The sequence below is a fragment of the Myxocyprinus asiaticus genome, chromosome 2 (genome assembly GCF_019703515.2).
Source record: "Myxocyprinus asiaticus isolate MX2 ecotype Aquarium Trade chromosome 2, UBuf_Myxa_2, whole genome shotgun sequence".
Taxonomy (NCBI): domain Eukaryota; kingdom Metazoa; phylum Chordata; class Actinopteri; order Cypriniformes; family Catostomidae; genus Myxocyprinus; species Myxocyprinus asiaticus.
Window position 1 is genome coordinate 50,899,154 of NC_059345.1, and position 20,094 is coordinate 50,919,247.

Here is a 20,094-nt window from a genome sequence, read left to right on the forward strand (position 1 = left end):
TTATCTGGTCTTGATTTTAGGCAATTGAGCAATTGCCTGGACTAAAATGACTATCAAACTGGGACAAGCCCTTCCTTGTAGGAAGGATAAAAGATATTTCTAATGCTAGTAATTCCATTTTACAGTATTACATTGCCACACCTCTTTTTTTCCTCACAGAAAATGAGATACTGAAACATACAATAGTGCTAAGACTTATGCAAATTTTATGCAATAGAGCGCAACAGTGCCCACCACTTTTCCAGCCATTCTGAGCCATGAAACAATGAGTTTCACCGTGAATGGCATCATTACAAACTTTGCTTTGAAGCACAAAAGTATTAAAAGATTTAACAAAAAGACAAAGGTACAAAACTGTGTATGCCTTTAAGTAGGGAATGAACTACAATCCCATGAGTCATTGTGAACGATAAATCTAATTAAAAGCAATGGGATATATAAAACTGTTGGTTTTAGATGGTTGATTTTAAGTATAGAAAAAATATATACAAAAAAGTAGTTTGAGAATGTAGGGAGACCGACTCAATAGTCCAGTCCCATTGTTTACAAACATCGCAGCCCATGCGCATTAAGTGGTGGCAGAAAGCCGGTGTCATGATCAAATGAGTCCGCCCGTGAAATCTTGAGCAAAAAAAAAAAAAAAACGTAACAAATAAAAAACTTGATCCAAAAATGTAATTTGTTCTTATTTTTCTGATTTGACATTATATATCTCATGGTGTAAATAAGGTAGCTGCAGAAAATTTTTGTTTTGTTCCCAATCATGTCACCTGTAACTGAGTAAAATTTTGTGTTGACACGATAAACCAATTAACAGTTATAACATTACAAAAATTATTTATCCTAGTGTTCAAAAGACTCTCCAAACAAATAAAACATAATAATTGTACAAAATAAATTATTACACATGCAAATACAATAATTACTAAAGCTATGCTCTCTTTCCAAAGCATGAAGGCATGAGTAATGAGATCTCATTCCATTCCATTCGGTGTCATTTGAGTCATCATTGAGTCTGTGTCATGTCCTTGGCGCTGTCTCCTGGTGGCCATATGTAATAAGAGTGAACGATCCTCTCTGCCCATATTTGGATGACTTCCATGTCACAACTGCAGTACAGGCAGGACACAAACCCAGAGTGAGAAACAAAGGGAATTTATTTAAACTAAAAATAGCAAAAACAAACATAAACTAACCCAAAGGGGGAAAACCAGGCTTTGGGCGATAATCCCAAAAAACGGGCTGGACAGGCAAAAACACAGGACTGACTGGACAGGAACACGACTGATGAACATGACGAAAAAACAAGTCGAACTGGCACTGGGCAGCACACACGAGGAGACTAAAATAGAGAGAGAAATCAAACAGGTTAACAAGCAGGGTAGGTGTGACTTATGAACTAATAATAAGCAAACAAGGAGGCAGGGTATGACGCAAGACTGCGAGACACGAGACAAAACAAAACAAAGCCACGTGCTCTCACAAAAACGCAGACACCCGAATGGCACGAGCACATATCGCCAAGACAATAGGCAACATGCGCCCATGCCAACCGACAGATAAGACGAGAGAATGCACAGCAACGCTAACAAAGCAATGCCGTGCATTCTCACGCTAGACAAAGCCTGAGCATACATCGCAAGGCAAACACCATGCAATGCACGCAACAGGCGAAAAAATTAGATAGGACACCTGTGCGAGAGTTCGGCCACACACAAACCTGACATCTCAGACGGAAGTGACCGAACCTAAGCACAACGTGAAACAGCTCGCGACCCAGGTGCGCAGTGCAAATCAAGCGCAATGCGCCCGTGGTCGTGAGCAGATTATTGATGCAAGTACATCCCGCCAAGGGATCATAAATTCACAGCATGCCCACCTCTTCAGACACTACTACACCACTGTGTGGATTAGACCTGCACAATGTTCAGAAGGAATTTTGGAACATTCTTCTTTACAGAACTGCTTCAGCTCAGCCATATTCTTAGGATGTCTGGTGTGAACGGCTCTCTTGAGGTCATTCCACAGCATCTCCATTAGGTTAAGGTCTGGGCTCTGACTGGGCCACTCCAAAAGATGGATTTACTTTTTTTGAAGCCATTCTGTAGTGGATTTTTTCTATGTTTAGGGTCATTGTCCTGGTGCATCACCCAACTTCTACTGAGCTTCAGCTGGCATAGAGCCACCCTGAGATTATCCCATAGGATATCTTAATAAACTTTTGAATTAATTTTTCCCTTGATGATGGCAAGTAGATCAAGCCCCGAAGCAGCAAAGCAGCCCCAAATCATGATGCTCCCTCCATCGTACTTCACCGTTGGGATGATGCTTTCATGTTGGTATGCAGTGCCCTTTTAACGTAGTACTGCATGTTCTTTCCAAACAATTCAGTCCACAACATTTTTTCCCAGTAGCGTTGTGGATTGTCAAGGTGGTCTTTGGCAAACATCAATCGTGCAGCATTGTTTGTTTGGAAAACAGCGGCTTTCTTTGTGGTGTCCTGCCATGGACACCATGCCTGTTTAATATTTTCTATTTAGTAGACCCATGAACAGAGATGTTAACCAGTTCCAGTGATCCCTTCAACTCTTTAACTGTCACTCAAGTGTTCTTTTTTTGACCTCATTATGCATTCTGTGGTTTGCCCTTTGAGTCATCTTGGCTGGATGGCCACTTCTAGTGAGAGTAGCCACAGTACCAAATCGAATCCATTTATAGACATATTGTCTACCTGTGGGCAGATGAATATCCAAGCTCTACAAGATAACTTTGTAACCCTTTCCAGCTTCATGCAAAGCAACAATTCTTGATCTTAGGTCTTCGGAGATCTCTTTTTAATGATGCAAACTTCATGTCAGCAGAAGCTTAATGTGAATAGCAAACTCAAAAAAGTTTGAGTGCTTTTTATAAGTCAACGTAATTCTAACCCACAACTCCCAATCTCATTTCATTAATTGGATGCCAGGTTTTCAGTAATTCTGTAGCAAAGACCCTGCTAACTGAAAACAAAAACACAGAACAATACATTTTTATTTAATCTTTAGCTAAATTTCGCTAAAAGATAACATAGAATAAATTTAGCCTTTAGGTTCAAAGCTACCTAGGTTTGCGTGCACTAATGCTAGTAGCACAACTAGTTATAACCATAAATGAAAGTACAACACATATCCATAATGAATACAGAAATATTCTTAGCTACACTATTATTATAATGATATGAGTTAATAACATAGTGGTAATAAAATGTTTGCTGAAAAGTCGCTAGTTAGAAATGATCTCTTCAGTCCAGTCAGCTCTGTTAACATAAAAGTGAAGCCCTTGGTTTTTGCCATTGCGATTTTGAGAGCCAACAGCCCAGCACAATATTTAATTTAGATTAACCCGATAATTTAAAGGTAGCAGCTAACTTTTTGAGAACTGTTGGATCAGCTAACTTGATTCCTGTAATTACTGTTTGCATTTTTGACACAACACTTCCATCTGTGATGTAGGTGGTGACTTTGCCAAAGTATTGGTCTATATTGCATCACTCACAGTGCATCATGGGAGTGGGTGGTTCCAGCTGAGCTTTTTTGTCATGGTTTGTTTACACAACTCTCTGATTGGTGGATCTTTCTCTTCAGGATTCACAGGTAGCGTAGTTCTTCACCAGGAATTCTGCTATTAAACAATTTTTTTAAAGAAGTTTAATAATCCAGACTGATGGCTTCAACAGCAATAGCATATACCATTGATTAACAGCCTCGGAGCTCATGTGATCTGTATTTAGGTTTATAAGTTATCATTAAATATTAATGGGATTTTTACTTCCAGAACCCGACTGATGCAGCATCATCATAGTCATAGAGCTTCTTTTCCATTGTAACTCCATCTCAGATGTGGTAAGTCTGGCCTCATAGGAACCACAGGTGCATAACATAGTTGACTGGCTAGCTGAGTCAAGTTTTCACTAAGAAAATCTTTTGCGGAGGAAGAACTTTTAAAAGGAAAAGAAGATTGTCTCCAGTAGTATGTGCTTAGTTACACTTGTAGATTTGAATTAGTGTCATTTGTAGATGAAGGGGCAGTGGACTTAGCATGACAAGCAGGAGACAAGCCTTGCAAATTCTTTTTGCACAATATTCAAGAACATGAAGGACCTGGTTTGGTATTAATGGTTTAGGATTAGGGCTACCTGCATAAAAGAAGCTCAGGCTCTCTAATTATAGCTGACACGGTTCCTCCACTCTTAATACACATGCGTGTTCATCACACACTCCTCCCTCATGAATATTCATTCCAGCGATATTATCATACTCTGAGCGGTGACTCATTGTGCTTCACATCTGACTGACATGAACAAAACTGAAAGTGAGGGCCTTCATGAATATTCATATCACCCTAACCAAAAAGTTAATTATGCATAATGTCAGAGGGAGTATTTCATAAATGTAAATGTAAAGCATAAACACAACATCATGTTAACTTCAATTTGCCTCTCTAATGGTGGGGCACACTGTGTAAAGAAGTGCTCTGAAATAACAAAAAAACACATGCACAGTATACATAAAATTAAATGTATGATTATATAAAATGATACATATGATTGCAAACCATATTTCAAAATATTTTGTTAGCCAAGAAAAGGGTAAAAAAAGAAAATGAAAAAAGTAACAGCTTCAGCGTCTATACAGTTGCCATGCTAATGCAATTTGTGCAGTGCAGCATCCACTCAGCTGTACTAGATTTACAGCAACAGTGTCTGACATGGGACACAGTGAGACTAGGAAATAACAGTGTTCCATCAAAGCTGTATCTTTGGGGTGTTTAAAAGGCCTTGCTGAGTCACAAATATCCTGGCAAAGAATGTTTGGCCTCTTTTTTGTTCACCCTCTGTCTCCTTTCCAAATGTATCATTTATTCAAGTGAGTTTTTCACCTGTTATGATTAAGCCATAATCAAAAACCATGAATAAACTTTTCAGTTTTGCCTGCAGTGCTTTTTATTAACTCAGACTCTGTTGTTTATTATGGATTGAATTTTAACAATCTTTCTTAGGATAAACCTCTATTCAGATTAATTCACTCAGTATCTCTGACAGGTAGAGTGTCCATTCTTTGTAATAACTACAAATTTAACAACCACAACAAAGGACAACATATGAAAGCCAATTGTCCTTGGGGGTTTTTATTTAACAGAGCACTGATGAATAACTCAATATGTTAGCGTCATTAGGATGGCTAAAAGCATCTTGACAGGCCAAACGGTTAAATACGTATTCATTTTAATCCAAAATTACAAATACATTTTTTCAGCCAGACTCTATATTTGTTGAGGAAGATGCTGGCAGACTGGGAGAGAAAACAAACCTGCTGTTAAGAGAAAGGAACAAAAGGAATCTAGGAACATTAGCTGAGTGTCCTTAAATTCAGTGATCATGTATCAAACAAGAAACCAATTTATAGTGCTCCAAGCCTCTACACTACCTTCTTCCATCAAAATTTAGTTCAGGGGTAACACTTTATAATAAGGTTCCATTCGTTAACATTAGTTTATGCATTACGTGCCATGAACTAAATGCATATATATTTTTTACAGCATTTATTAATCTTTGTTAATGTTACTATATGTTAAAATTAACATTAACCAAGATTAATAAATGCTGTAAAAAATATATATGCTTTTAGTTCATGGCATGTAACGGGATTACGTATTTAAAATACAGAATATAAGTAACTGTATTCCACTACAGTTACAGTTTAAATCACTGGTAATTAGAATACAGTTACATTCAAAAAGTATTTTGATTACTGAAGAGATTACTTTGCATTTTATTGTCATTTGTTTCATTTAATATTTAGTCCTTTCAGATGGAAAACATTTATACATATAAATGATGCGATCCAAAGTGCATTTGAACAGCAGCGAAACACTTTCTTATGAAGTGTTACATTCATATGAGCAGACAGAGAAGTAAGTTTGAAGTAAGTTTGGAGCAGAAGAAATAGAAATAAACCTTGTGTAAATTGTCAGCTTTACGCTAAGCTAAAATGATATTTCTAGCCATTTTACATACACAAGTTACCAGGCACGATCAATTTATTTAACAAGAAAATTCATGTTGGATCATAATTTCTTTTTTCTAGTAAGTCCTTTGATATTAGGGCAAAAATCATATTCTTGATAATAATTTTCCTGTAAAAATGTCTAAAAATCCTTAAAACAAGATCAATTTGATTAATCTTGTTTTAGAAACAGCACTGCATAAGATATTTAGGTTTTTCAGAGAATGTATTTTTAACATGTGTATTTTGTCTTATTGTACTGGCAGAGTTTTTATAATCAAAACAAGAGAAAAAAATCTACCAGTGCTGAAGAAGTAATCCAAAGTATTTAGAATACGTTACTGACCTTGAGTAATCTAATGAAATACATTACAAATTACATTTTACAGCATGTATTCTGTAATCTGTAGTGGAATACATTTCAAAAGTAACCCTCCCAACCCTGCATACAGCAAATGACATTAGCACACTTCAAAAGTCTTAATCAAAGCCAATGATGTCATCATAAAAGATCCCAGCTGGGGAATGTTACTCTCATTACTCTCTGCTGTGAAAGCTTGTCACTCACAGACATACGTCCATCAGAGCATTAGTCTTCATTATTCTCTCCACTGGCCCTCTCTTTCAATTACCAGTTAATGAGACAAATGCTTTGACAGATGTACTTGGGATCAAATCATGACATGGGCATAGTGTACAAGTGACCATCCCAGACTGCAAGACACCTGCTTAGCCCTTTAATACAGACAGGCTGTGCTCCTCTCTGCTGGCTTACTGAATGGATTACTCGGACAAGCTCCTAAAATTACCTCTCTGTCCAGTCTGTCAGCCTTTGGACAAATAGGTTGAATTGGATGTTTATCATGAACAGTTTGCTCAGTGCTCTAACAATCTATGTAAACCCTGAAAATTGGACTCCATGTGGAAAATGATCCACTTTAATTGATTCTTAATTCTGAATAATTTACAACTTTATCTTGTAAGAATGAAAGCAAAGCATTTATTATAAAAATTACTATAAATACATTTATAATTATTTATATTTACATTATATATAACATTTATATTTAAAAATATATTGTAAATATATTACATTCATTATTTATATTTAATATTATTTATCTTTAATTTTACTTTATTTATGAATATCAATAATAAAATATCAACACATGTTAAGCTCAATCGATAGCATTTGTTGCATATCGTTGACACAACAAAAAATAATTTCAACTCATCCCTCTTTTTAAGCAAAAATTAGGGTTACAGTAAGATGCTCACAATGGAAGTAAAAGTAATATTTTGCTTGTATTTTTGTTAAAGCACGTACTTACACTCACTGAGCACTTTATTAGGAACACTATGGTCCTAAAAAAGTACCCAACATGTCTTCTGCTGTTGTAGGTTCCACATGTTGTGCATTCTGAGATGCTATTCTGCTCACTACAATTGTACAGAGTGGTTATCTGAGTTACTGTAGCCTTTCTGTCAGCTCGAACCAGTCTGGCCATTCTCCGTTGACCTCTCTCATTAACAAGGCGTTTCTGTCTGCAGAACTGGATGTCACTGGATGTTTTTTGTTTTTGACACCATTCTGAGTAAATTATAGAGACTGTTGTGTGTGAAAATCCCAGGAGATCAGCAGTTACAGAAATACTCAAAACAAGCCCATCTGGTACCAACAATCATGCCACGGTCCAAATCACTGAGATCAAATTTTTTTTTCCCCATTCTGATGGTTGATGTAATATTAACCGAAGCTCCTGACACGTATATGCATGATTTTATGTACTGAACTGCTGACACACGATTGGCTGATTAGATAATTGCATGAATAAATAGGTGCACAGTGGTCCCTAATAAAGTTCTCAATGAGTGTAAATTGTTCTGTAAAATAATGTGTGCTATTTGGCCTGTAAAGTTCTCTAAATCGTCAATTCTGCGGTGGGACTACTGTTCTAGATGAATGAACTTCTATTCCTCACTAACTGTGAGTGTCACCAGTTCATATACAAACGTGTTGTCACGCACCTGGTGTCAGGTACATAATATGGGAGATGTCTTTTATTTGGAATGTTTCTGGTAGATTTTAGTTGCTGGACATCATTAAAGGAATAGTTCACCCAAAAATGATAATTCTCTCATGATTTACTCACCTTTAAGCCATCCCAGATATGTATGACTTACCTTCTTCAGCAGAACCGAAATTAAGATTTTATAAGCATATTTCAGCTCTGTTTGTCCATACAATGAAAGCGAATGGGTGCCATGATTCTGCTGGCTGTTTCACGGTCCAAAAGGCATATTTAGGCAGCATAAAATGTAATCCATTAATCAATAAATTTCTTGTGAAGCAAATCGATAGGTTTGTGTAAGAAACAAATCGATAATTACTTTAAAAACTTTAAATTGTTTCTTCCGGCCAGTGCTATATTGCTGTTTCAAATGACCTAACCCTCATGTGATGTTCGTTCCTCTGTTGTAAAAAAAGCGCGCGCTTCTGACTTCTTGCACCATTGCAGGACTGGTAGCAGGAAGCATTTTTTTAAAGTTATTGAAGTTTTAATTATCTATTTATTTTTTACACAAACCTATCGATTTGCTTCAGAACACATTCAGTGATCGACTAGAGTCATGGTACCAATTCGCTTTCACTGTATGGACATACAGAGCTGAAATGTGCTTACAAAATCTTAATTTCGGTCCTGCTCAAGAAGGAAAGACATACGCAAAGGTGAGTAAATCATGAGAGAATTATCATTTTTGGTATTAAACTATTGAACTATTCCTTTAACGTATGTTAGTGTTGGGTGTAATCCAATTACAATGTAATTAGTTACTGTAATCTAATTATATTTAGTAAAAAAAAAAGTAGTGTAATGCATTACATTTTAAATTCTTGTAATCACATTACAGTGACTTTCAATTAATTTAATTACTTTTAAGTACATTATAGTATTATGCTTATTTCTAATATTTTATTTATGTAGAACACATGAATTATTGCCTCATATGGACTTGTAGAAATGTGAAGTGTATGATTTATGTGTAAAAATGAACAAGGAAGAAATATAGACAATATTTGTAATTTGCTGAGTGGAAAAGTGTTTTAGAAAGTAACTTAAAATTAAAGTGATTTGTTTTTTTAAGTAACTTCCCCAACACTGATGTATGTAGACAACAGGCATGAGACAAGTTTATGTTCTTCTGCTGATCTCCAGACACTGTTGTGAAATAAACTGAATTTGACAAAAGAAATGTAATATTTCTTCAAGTGACAGCAATACTGCTTGACAAAAACAGTTTCAAGACATCCTGATACAAACGGTCAAACTGGAAATTGGCTATAACTGTAATGTGGAATTAGAGGCAGCACACAAAATCAGTTACTGTAAGTCTTTGAATGGCTTTTGCCAGGCAAGGAACATATCTCTGTTGTCTTCATCACTGTCAATGTTACTGCAGGATTTGTTGTAAATCCTTCTCTTGCCATTTTGGAACTGTAAAATCTCCAGTCTGCCACAGCTATGACTTCAACCCAGCTCTTAAAACAGTTGTTGTCTCTAAGACAAAAGGATCTTGTTAGAGCCATGAGACGCAATCACATTGTAATTCAGTCACAGAGGCACAGTTGCATCCACATCCTGATCTGTGCTTTAGACAATTTGTGTCCTTGAGAGGCGGATGTGCACTCTTTCTTGCTCTCTTTGTCTCTCCTCTCCTCCTATTCAAGACCACCATTTTACCTTTTTCTATCTTGCCTTCTTCAGCAGCCTTTTAATTTTTTTTACTATCATTGTTGCTCTATTCTTCATTTTTATCATTTTACCAAACAGGCTGTAATCTTATTGTTAAATAAATTATATATCTATATGGTACACTTTTTTCTATCAAATGTATTGCCATAAATAAGAAATCACAAGAAAGAATGCAATTGTGCCTACTTTAGATCAAATTTAGCCACTGGAACTATTCCACATCAACCTAAATGTTTTCAGTTTGGCAGAGTAAGAGAGTTAGTTAAATGTGTCATTGCATCAGATCATATCTGAATGTCTGACATTACCTCAGATCCCATTGGGATCTTGAAAATTGTTCTTGCAGTTTTGTTACAGCTTTGTCCCAAACTAAATCAAGGCTTTTCATTTCATTGTAAATGCAAACAATGTAACTTCTTGGGTTTAAGCAAAGAGTTAGAGCAAATGAGGCAAAATTACACTAAGAATTATAAAACGTTAAATTACATTATATTCAGAATTTCTCTGAAGTGTGCTGACACTCATCTGATAGCTGTCTGTTATCAGCAGTCTGGTTCAGCTCAAGCTTAACAGTAAATTCATCTTTCTGTTTGAATCTTGATTCAACTCTCAGGTGAAGGCTCTTGCAGTGCTTTATTTAGACTGAAGTTTTAGCACTGCTTTAGGGAAAAAGAGACAGAAAAAAGATAGAAACAGTGGGAGAAAGATACATCTCTGCGTCCTCACCACAGGGATATGTTGTCTTTCAGGCAAATGTCTGTTTTACTCAGCTGCATGCATTGGAATTCCTCAAGGAGGTTTTCTTGCAATAGATTATTTATCAAAAGAGGTTTTATTTCCATTTATTTATGGCATAAACTGATTTAGAAGCAGATCTGAAATGCAGAATTTCCCATTTGTTTTATTTTACTTGTTAACAGACCAAACGTGTGTTATTTCCAGTTTTCCTGACTAACCACTATGCATCGCAGTGATGATTCTAATTGCTGCAGGACAATTTTCTGGTTCCGGTCTCCATAAGAAACTACCAATATGAGTGTTCCAGACAGAGAACAACAACAACCATTTTAAGTGTTAATTGAAGTTCAGGCTCAACTTGTGCAGTTGTTGGCAGTCATAACAACTCAAAGTAGTTAATCAAATCAAATCAACTTAACTAACCTTGGCTTCACATCATCCACCCACTCCTTAAACTTTGACAAGAGGCCAAAAGACGCTCATCACAAATCTCTAAAGCACTATTCAGCCACATGCTTTTTTTTGACAATTTTACAAATTTAATACACTAAGCACTTCCACTATGAACATAAGCTAATGCGAGTGGAACACTTCCGCAATCAGGAAAAAGGTGTATATCAGGCATAAAATCGACAAGGCTGGAAGAAACCATGGTGCAGCAGTAGCACATGTGGTTCAGCTGTGGTACTCCAATGGGGATGCAGATTGAGGAGAAAGGTATAGCTGCAGGCAGAGCTCCGAAAAGGAGCAGGAGCTCCAAACTGCCAGCAAAGATATAAGGAGCCCTTAACCTAACTCTTTCCCTAACCTTAACCGTGAGTGGAAGTGACGCCCCCTTTTGGCACTGGCGCAACCCCCTTTTGGAGTAACCCTGCCCCCTTCTGAAAAACTCCATGCTCTTTCGGAGATTCCAACCCCATTTGGAGATCTCTGGCCTGCTGCTATACCTACTTTTGAGTTTGAGTCTGTCTAATTTGGACAAACCAGGACATTATAAAATTTCATGTACATTTTTGGTGAATGGTTTGGTAGATTTCTGAATACATTAAAATATTGCAGTGATCATTAACATTTGTGACGAGTGCTAGTGGTGGCTGATTGAATCTCTTGTCTCATATAAAGCTGTTTTAATACATAATTTAATCCTACATTGCCTGCTTTTATTGTACTGATTTTTTAAAACAAGTTATTTTAAGTTTATTTACAACTATGAGGCTGTATTTTTCAGAGACTTCAGAGATATATCAGTAGTAATGTTACACTTGACAGAGTGTCTGAGTCACACTGACACATTCTCTTTTTGTTTTAGTGTTAATTATTTTCACTTGAAGAATGGTGCTCCAAAGAATAAGCACAATGAGCAAATGTTGGTAGAAAACAGGAAACGTCTGCATTTATAATACTGCAAGTAGGGCTGCAAGCTCTAAGCTAAACCCATTTATGCTTTATTCTCGGGGCTGGTAATGGGACATGAGCTGAGATAGAACAAACACATTGCATATATCTTATGAAGCAGACATATATTGCAGCATATTGTCTCAGAGATGATCTCCCTCTAATGTTTGATTTTGCATTTAATTTCCCTAAAAGCACAGTTTGAATGAAAATCCAATTGGTTAAATGTAACAGGTTCCTAAGTGCTATTGTGAGGCTGACTGTTGTCTGGGGTATAGTAAAAATGCCGGTGCATTGTGGCAGACATGATGAGCAGTAAGCTCTGTGACATTCTGTCGATTGCATGCTGTCAAAAGCATGATCCATCAGTCAAGGTGGAGCCAAGGTCAAGCGAGCAAATGTGTTCACAAGAGGCTGAGCAAACAGGACAGGACAAAGGGGACTCTCTTTGACAGGTTTGCATGTGAAGAAACAGAATATAAGTGGCTATGAAAGGCTAATGTTATCCATCTGTGACACACAGGCAGACCTCCGTTTGGCCACTTTCACACTATTGTGAGTCTCTGAACAATGGCTAAAGGAACTGGAGCTGTGAACATGAAATAGTCCTTAATACAAAACTCAGATACTCAGTTTGACCTTTTGCTCAAAGGTCAGTGGCGTTACATTTTTATAGACATGAAGGTTGCGCAGTTTTAGCTAATTAAACTGTCTGCAACAGACATGGGGCGGTGCCAGGGGTGGGTTACCGGGTCCTAAGTCCTGAATTTTTTCAGAAAAGCCCTGAATATTTGTATCATCTTGTAGTGATGTCAAAAGTGGGCTACCAGTGCTTCGGTGTCAAGTTGATATTTTAATATGAATATATGTGTTGCAGATTTTGAACGTGCTGAAATTTTACACTATATATATATACTTCTTTCCTGCCTAAATGCATTTATTTCCTTCTTAGGAAAGAAAACAAAACAATATGTAATAATATAATGCTTTATTAACATTTTCCAAATAAATCCTTCCACAGTAGAAAGACAGAAATGCACTAAAATAGCACCAATTCAAGTAACATTAAATGTTTCCCAAAGTCTAAGTGGGAGTATGACTAATTGAAAGAACTGGTCCCATATAGGTTGCATTTTCATTGCAATGGCATTAAATCTCTTAAACTCTCATCCTCCACAGTATTAATCTGCGGGTAGACTGTGGCTATCTGCTTTCCTTCATCAGGAATCATGAAACTGTGTTCATGATTCGTGTCAGGGCGTCATCACCAGAGTCAAATGTGCCAAAGAATAATTGATTTCTATCACAAGTCCCATCTAGGCTTGTTTTGTACATCAAATAGCATTTAGAGATCCTTCCGCAATCATTTTGTTGTGTGTGTGTGTGTGTGTGTGTGTGTGTGTGTGTTGTGAAGCGTGCGTCAGTGTAATGACTCCGAGTGGACATATCGCAAAGGTTCCGCTATTCCAACAAGTGTTTATGCTGGTTTATGCTGTATTAACAAAATGATTACACGTTAAACTTTTTTAATTAATCGCATGGGTAAAAGCATTCATTCTTAAAGCTCTAATAAACAGTACAGTATATATACAGTATGTACACGATCAGCAACAATATTAAAACCACCTGCCTAATATTGTGTAGGTCCCCCTCATGCCGCTAAAACAGCACCAACCCGCATCTCAGAATAGCATTCTGAGTTATTGTTCTTCTCACCACAATTGTAAAGAGCGGTTATCTGAGTTACCATAGACTTTGTCAGTTGGTCATTCTCTGTTGACCTCGCTCATCAACAAGGCAACAAGGCATTTCCATCTACAGAACTGCCGCACACTGGATGTTTTTTGTTTTTGGCACCTTTCAGAGTAAATTCTAGAGACTGTTGTGCGTGAAATTCCCAGGAGATCAGCAGTTAATGAGGTTAGTGGAGAATGGCCAGACTGGTTCGAGCTGACAGAAAGGCTACGGTAATTCAGATAACCACTGTACAATTGTAGTGCCAATGTATGTATATCTATGCTTTCTGTACCAGTTTAAGACAGCTACCGTGAAGCAACAAAATAAGCTCCCCACTGTACTGGAAAAAGACATGGAGCATCCAATTTTGTGACAAATTACAGCTATAACACAACACATTGTGCTCCCTATGATCTTACATCCACTCATGTCCCAACCATCTGTTCCTTTAAAATAATCACTAATCTATCTACAAATTTACAACATTTTTGATTTTCATACATCAATCAAATACTCAGTCACACCTGAGTACAGTAACTTCTGGTTGCATGCCACCAGTTAGTTTTGTAGTTTTGGAGGGTATTCCCTCAGCCATTAAGGAAGGAGGGATACACAGCATGGATAAGCAGTTAATAAATTTTGCCACTCACTGTGTCATGCATTGCCTCATGGGTCTGTCTGTCACTGACAAGTGGCACAGTGAATCACTCTGCTAAATTTCTTGTTTGGAATAAACTACTGCAGCTGCATATTTTTTGCCACTGCATGATTTTTATTTTTTGTGCTCAGCATGCACTTGTTGAGAAAAAGGATGATGGAGGACATACAAATTTAAAAACTCTGTGCTGATGCAAGATTTATTTGTACAAATGTCTTCCTTTATCCATTTTTTGTAGCGATGTGATCACATACCCAGGAGGTCTGTAACACCTTGAGAAAGCTACATGTATCTGCTAGCATTCTTATTAAAAAAAATAAAAAAGTATGCAATATATATATATATATATATATATATATATATATATATATATATATATATATTGCGGAGGCGTGGCCAAGCGCCGTGCTGTGGAGAGTGAAGCAGGGGAGATGAGTGGTGAATGATTTTCACCTGTGCTTAACACCTGTCTTGTGTTTCAGTGAGAAGTGATTGGGGCTTTTAAGGAGAGGAGACAGAGGCAGTTGGGAGAGAGAGCCCAGCTGAGGAGCTGCTTGAGTTTGGGTCCACCTGCTGCCACTTTTGTTGGGGGAGGCTCAGCTCGTGGCACAACAACTGCAAGTGGCTAACCTGCTGGAGTACCCGGACCTGAAGCGGCCCATCCTTCAGCGGGTCAGCCGTAACCCCGAGCAACATCGTAAGCGCTTTTGGGTGCTGACCTAATGGAATTCAGCTATTCACTTTCACCCAACAGCTCCAGGATGCCTGCCGGAGGTGGTTGCTAACGGAGGACCGCGACACCGGGGGAATCGTCAACTTGGTGGTGCTGGAACAGTTTGTTGACTGGCTGCCCAAAAGGGCCGCGGAGTGGGTCCAGTGCCACCACCCGATGTCACTGGAGGATGCAGTCCACTTGGCTGAGGACCACTTGACAGCATATCTGGGAGACGGCCAAGCTTTTCTCTCTCTCTCTCTCTTCACCTGTTGTCTCTTCCCCTCCCCTACCTCACCCTGTTCCCATCCCTGCTCCCCGGAGATGGGGGTTTATTCCCAAAAACACCACTCCACGGGCCCGGGGGGTTCGAGGCACCTCTACCCCCTTCTGTGTCTCCTTCCCTTTCCCGTCAGGTTGGAGAATCTGTAGCCGCAAGTGCGGGGGGAAAGTCTGGGCCAGTGTGCTGGCGCTGCGAGGTGCCGGGCCACTTCCAGGACCAATGTTCGGCAATGGATGTGGGCTTGTTGGTCTGGGTCCCCGATGCGCCGCATAACGCCCCCGACCAAGCAGGGATGTACCAGATACCTGTGAGAATTTAAGGGGGTACATACCGAGCCTTGGTGGAATCGGGTTCTAATCAAACCTCGATTCACCAATGCTTGGTTCAACGGGAAGCTTTGGGTACAGCACATAGGGTGAAGTTGAGGTGTGTGCATGGTGACATTCATGAATATCCCTTAGTGCCTGTGGCTATTCAATTTAAGGGGCAAAAATATAGAAGAGAGGTGACGGTTAGTCCTCAACACACCCTTCCGCTGATTTTGGGTATGAATTGGCCGGCATTTCAGTCATTATTGAGGGAGATACCTCGTCATGGAGTCCTCGCCATAGGCGGACGTCATCAAGGCCCTCGCTGGCATCCACCAGACTCAACACCAGGCCCTCCTGGAGCTTCAAGTGGAACAGGAGCAACGTTTCGAGGTGCTCCTGCAAGCTCAGGCAGAGGACTGGCGGGTGTTCCAGAGCTTTCTGCCACGTGGTACTCCAGTACTGACATCAGCCACGGGACCCCCACATCAGATCACCCTGGCCAAGATGGGTCCACAGGATGATCCCGAAGCTTTCATTGAGCTGTTCGAGTGGGAACTGGGTTATCAACCAAAAAGACTTTTAATTAAACACAACACAACATAAAACTGCTTTTCAGTATAACAAAACATTAACGCACACACACAGCGGCTGCTTGCATCTCTCTCTCTCTCTCTCTCTCTGGCCTCTCCGGCTCCTCCTTATCTCACTCTCCCGCTGATTGGGGCAACTCAGCACCAGTCATGCATCCTTACGGCCCGGCCACGCCCTCCTCCTTGTCACATATATATATATATATATATATATATATATATATATATATATATATATATATATATATATATATACACTACCGGTCAAAAGTTTTGAAACACTTGGCTGAAATGTTTCTCATGATCTTAAAAATCTTTTGATCTGAAGGTGTATGCTTAAATGTTAGAAATTAGTTTTGTAGACAAAAATATAATTGTGCCACCATATTAATTTATTTCATTATATAAAAAAAAAGTTTTTGAAATTGATGACTTGGACCAAATAATAAAGAAAATCAGCCAATAAGTGCCCAACATAGATAGGAACTCCTTCAATACTGTTTAAAATGCATCCCAGGGTGATACCTCAAGAAGTCGGTTGAGAAAATGTCAAGAGTACATTTCTGCAAATTCTAGGCAAAGGTTGACTACTTTGAAGATGCTAAAATATAATACAGTTTTGATTTATTTTGGATTTTGTTTAGTCACAACATAATTCCCATAGTTCCATTTATGTTATTCCATAGTTTTGATGACTTTACTATTATTCTAAAATGTGAAGAAAAAAAAATGATAATAAAGAATGAGTAAGGGTTTCAAAACTTTTGACTGGTAGTGTATATATAAAATGTAATAATGTAAAAATAACACTTATGTTCATACATTACCTGTTTTGTCTGTTTCTGCTCATCTGTGGTGAACATGCAGAAGATATTTGTTGAGATTGAGATTGAGAACTTGAAATTCAATTTTCACCTTGTATTTTTTTTTATCACCCACGTTTACACATTCATTTGTATGCAAAGGATAGGATGTAATCTCATGACAGATATTTATTGGCAAACATTCAGAGTTTAGAAAGAAGTATGCCAAAATACAGGTAAAAGCCTTCTTGAAAATGTTCCAGTTTTCCTCTCTGTAATGAGAAAGTTAAACAAATAGTGCCACTGCAGAGTTCATTAAGATCGCCTCACAACAATAACTTCCTTTCAAGCTTTACTACAAAACTCTAACAGCCAAAATACAAATAGGTTTCCACATTTCTATGGGGTTTCAGAGCAGCTGCATAAATAGAGGTAGCTGCTGAGCAATGGGTGTGATGTTCAGATGCCTGTGAATTGACCTGGTTTACTTAGGTTCAGGCTTAACAGTGCAGTTATCTTCTGCCTGCACCATATGATGGCCATATGGTTTTCTAAGAGATGCCATTCCAAGAGCCTCACCCTAGAGGCTATGATTTTACTAGCTTACTTCACACATTAAAATGCTTAAATCATATAATTATATTTGTATACCTGTATATTAAATATACTAAACATGTATACGTATTAGTAAGGAGTATTACGGGTTTTAGTAAGTCTGTTTAAAGCAGGGGTTTTCAAACTTTTTGATGCCAAGGAACCCAAAACTGGACGATCCCCATACGAGGGACACCCTGTGTGTGGAAAAAAGTAAACATGATTTTATAATGACTTTTGCAAATTTAAATAATTGGCTTTTATATTGTCATTGTAATAAAGATTTGCTCTGTGTAACATTAAGAGGATCAGACTCCTCAGGCTCTTGTTATATCTAGACTGGACTACTGCAGTGCTCTTCTGGCAGGACATCCTGCATGTAGTCAGAACATGGCGGCACGATTAATCTACAACAAACCCAAGAGAGTGCACGTCACACCTCTCTTAGTCAATCTGCACTGGTTACTAGTGGTTCCTTGCATCAAGTTCAAGGCATTAATGCTCGCTTACAGAACAACCACTGGCTCCATACAGTGTTGCAGTATGGACTGTATGTTGTAGCAGTCCAAAGATTAATCAGTTATACTGTATCATTATATCTGTATATGGTACATGCATATAATATTCCCTCTAGAATTTCCTTCCAGTATCACCTACAAATTGATGTCACGGCTGAACAGTTCTATAACTAATTAACTGTATATTGGACTGTTATCTAAGGCAATCAATTTCTTACATAGCTGTACTTAATACTAAATAAAATAAAACTCTTTAGACACTAGTTTTCCATATTCCATTAAAATAATTTTACTTAGTGTAATTAGTTACATTAATGAATGATCTCATGGGGCCCATAATCCAAATATGATTGTTTTTGTTTAGATTTTTGTTAAAGGCGCACTCAGTAATTTTTTCTTTTTTAAAAAGATTTTACTTTTTAAATATTAATAGTAAATTTAAAAAATATATATAAAATCATGACTACTCACAAGGGATGAAGACTCAATCTAGTCATATCATACCTTATGAAAACTGTTTTATTCTACACGGAGAGGGTCCCCTCATGGGGGCTGCCATGTTATGATCACATGACCAGCCAAAGACTACTCGCTTAATGTCAGTAATCGCCCTGTTATTGGACACTTTAACTCATGGATTATTGTAAGTTAATTATGACTAACTGTGAATAGGGAATTTCTACAATGCTGTCGGTAACTGAAAACTAGTGCCTGACCGATTCATTGGTCAGCCAATATTATCGGCTGATATTAGCCTTTCACAGATATATCGTATCGGCATATATGTTTTCCAATATGCGCAGATATTACAACTTTTTTTTTTCAGAACTTATATTGCAGAAAATAATGCTTTGGGTGATTTAGAATTGGTGTCATAACATAGTTTGTCCAGCAGAGCGTGCTCCATCTCCATTGTTTACAGAGCTGAGCTAACAGTGGATCTGCAGAGAGTGTGGAGTTAAGCGGTGTCTTCACAGTAAATTGTTAACTAGTTTGTGAAATATATACTGGAAAGATAATAAACAATCATTTTCCCTTTTCAGTATGACTAATATAACGTTAACCCTGTCCCTGAAAACCATGTCACTCATGTTTATCACATCTGTTTGCTGTTAGCCAGCTATAGTTTGTCAGTGCAGTCAATAATGTAGCAGATTGAAAGGTAAACATCAGAGCATCTTATTGCAGCTCAGCAGAGAACGGTGCGGTGGTGGATTGTGTCTGTTGAGTGTTGATTTCATGCTATGTTGTTACCTAGTTGGTGAGACGCAATGCTGGAAAGTAAATAAACAACGTCCATCTTTTACTCTCCGTGACAATGAGCTTATAGCTAACTAGCTAACCACGTTGCTACTTTCATACCTTGTCAGCTGAGTGGAAGCTAATGTGTAAACGTATTCACAAAATTGTTTTGTTCAGGATTTGCAGATTGGTACCCCCTTCAACTGAACAATTCCAGACGTTGCATTTACAGAATGTAATATTTAAAAGTCTGGTTTTCCACCGTTGAAAGTTTCCCCTGAACTTGTATAGCAGAATACAGTGTAACACTGATGCCACTGTTCTCTTGACTCGGAAGTAGCGAACCATTTTTGTTACATATTGCGATATATTGCTTATGATGTTTTGATAAGCAAGAAAACTGTAATTTAGTACAATTTAGAGGTACTTGTACTTTACTTGAGCATTACCATGGCATTTTCTATTACTTTATACTTCCACTCCACTACATTTCAGAGGGAAATATTGTACTTTTTCCAGTGTTGACAATGTACAATAATGATGTCAAATATTCTTTGATAAAAATATTTTTTTCAGAAAGCAGCCTTCTGAGTGCCTTTGCATAGTCATATTGGTGCAAAATCGGTGCACAATCCACATAGAAAAGGTCTGTTTTCATTCCAGCTCAAAATGTAACTATATCAGCCAACATATCGGTAATCTGTGAATTTTCCC